At 44.6% G+C, this 2,500-nt stretch overlaps 1 protein-coding gene across 4 annotated transcripts in view; it reads right to left on the bottom strand.

Moving 5' to 3' along the window:
- LOC144967150 (beta-1,4-N-acetylgalactosaminyltransferase bre-4-like) overlaps positions 1–2,500 on the bottom strand; it is a 322,329-nt gene that overhangs the window by 36,970 nt on the left and 282,859 nt on the right. The window lies entirely within an intron of this gene.

Raw genomic sequence — 2,500 nt, 5'->3', positions numbered from 1 at the left:
GGCGGGGGGGGGGGGGGGGGGGGAAATATGGTAAGACCTGGGACTCTCTGAAGATAGCCACCGGACTGAGGAAGATGGAGGTCCTTCTTTGCTGCCCTTCATGTCAACAGGCAAATGGGCACACAAGTCTAGTAAGTAAGTAGCACCTTGCATGAAGTGCGAACGAGAAGTCGTTCGATTAATCGTTTCCGTTTGCAAACGCAGAAATACAAACACAAACGGTATTCGAATAAATTAAACCGTCTGTCAGTTATTTTAATGTTCACGTCTTACAGTCTTTTCAAGACGTTTCATTATGAGGCAAATGCCTTCAGCATGTCTGATATTCGACAAAAAAATGATGTCACTTTAATTAAGATCTACATCCCAACTACAAACAGCATCGCCACTGGCGTCCATCCTCATCCCCCCCCCCCCACCCACCCCACCCGACCTCCCATCTCCCGCCCCATATTTCCAGACATTTTCTTCAAACGCCCACGGGGAAAAGTGAAATTGACATGGTGGGATGCAAATTAAAAATAGAGAGAGAGAGAGAGAGAGAGAGAGAGAGAGAGATGGAGAGAGAGAGAGAGAGCATGTCTGTAATTGTATAATTGGGAGGGTGGAGGAAGTAGTAAATTTAGATAGATCGATGGACAGTGGACAGCGAACAGACAGACGGACAGACGGACAGATGTATGAGTAGTAAATAGACTGAATAGTTAATACGATTTAGGGCTGGTGTCTTGTGTAGTTGGTTCCCCCCTTTTTTCTCATTTAATTCGTTTGATCCATTAATTGTTTTCTTTATATTCCTGTTAATATATTGAGGATTACCCTGTTCGATTCGATTATGGTTTTCAAGGGAGACCGTATGAGACAGTCAGTCACCTTAGAAATGGAATTGGCGAGACCAAATACATAAAGGGTCTCTAATAATTGTGAGGGGGGGGGGGCGGGGGGGGGGTGTCCCAATAGCTCAGTTGGTAGAGTACTATCGCTTCACATGCAATGAGACCAAGATCGAACCCGAGTAAAGTCACGATTGGTTTTTTTTTCTGACCCCTTTGTCCATCCATCCAGTAGTGAATGGGTAGCTGGGTCTGACAAAGTATTTTGCGAAAGACTAGCTTTCTCTTAGCCAAAGGGCAGAAAGCAATGTTATATACTCTCTCTCTCTCTCTCTCTCTCTCTCTCTCTCTCTCTCTCTCTCTCTCTCTCTCTCTCTCTCTTTCTCTAACTCACTTCGCACTGTAAAAAATCGGGATAAACTCCGGCTCCGTGGACTTATTGATATTGACCACGATGGATGATTAATAATAGTAATAGTGGTTGTGTTCTGCAAACATAATCTGTATCATTGTCTGACGCAGTAGTATGGATTGATGGGGGATATTTTTTTTTATTTCTTTGTAATTGGATGACTGGATGGGTGGAATGCTGGTGGGAGGGGGTTGAAAGGGATTGGGGGAGGGGGGGGGGGAAGGGAGGGGGGAAGGGAGGGGGGAAGGGAGGGGGGGGGGGAGTGGACGGATGGATGCGCCTATTTAAAAATGGATAGTTAGATAAACGTAAAAATAAATTATGGAAGATTAGGTGAGTAGTGAATTAGATAATCAGATGAAAGAAAATTATTATTTAGATGGATGGGTGGGTGGATGGGTAGAATGGTCAGAGGAAAGTGTGTGTGTGTGTGTGTGGGGGGGGGGGGTGCGTATTTAAAGATGGGTAGTTATTAGATACGCGTATAAATTCATGGACGTTTAGATGAGTAGTGGAATAGATAAATCAGATGGAAGTAAATTATTTAGATGGATGGTTGGATGGATGGATGGGTAGAATGATGAGAGGAAAGAAAGTGTGTGTGTGTGGGGGGGGGGGGGGGTGTGTGGATGTGCGTATTTAAAGATGGATAGTTCGATAAACGTATAAATAAATTATGGAAGATTAGATTATGAGTAATGAAGTAGATAATCAGATGAAAGTAAATTATTATTTGGATGGATGGATGGATGGATGGACGGATGGATGGATGGATGGATGGATGGACGGACGGATGGACGGATGGACGGATGGATGGATGGATGGTTGGATAGATGAATGAGTGGCTGACAAGATGGATTGCCGTATAGGATCGAGAATTTTTAAAAAATGATCTGTGCACAAATGGAAACGAATGGATGATTAAATGAAATGATTGGAGGAGGGAGGGTGTGTGAGAGGCGGGTGGGTGGGGTGGGATGGGTGTGAATGTGAGGGGAGGGGAGGAACTGGATTTATGGATCAATTTGTGAATGAGTATAAAAGGACGAATAGATGGATTGATCGATTGGTTCTGAGATTTCGTTTGGCCATCCATCCCCCGTGAGATTCGTGACGTATGCACTTGATGATCCTCTAGGCACCCAAATTATCGGTGAGCATGATAATAATAATATGGTAGAGGGGCTGGAGAGAGAGGGAGAGAGTGGGAGAGAGAGTGTGGGAGATAGAGAGTGGGAGAGAGAGAGTGGGAGAG

The sequence above is a fragment of the Berghia stephanieae genome, chromosome 3 (assembly GCF_034508935.2).
Source record: "Berghia stephanieae isolate SIO BIC M18660-M18661 chromosome 3, UCSD_Bste_1.3, whole genome shotgun sequence".
Lineage (NCBI taxonomy): Eukaryota > Metazoa > Mollusca > Gastropoda > Nudibranchia > Aeolidiidae > Berghia > Berghia stephanieae.
This window is presented reverse-complemented; position numbering and strand designations above follow the sequence as displayed.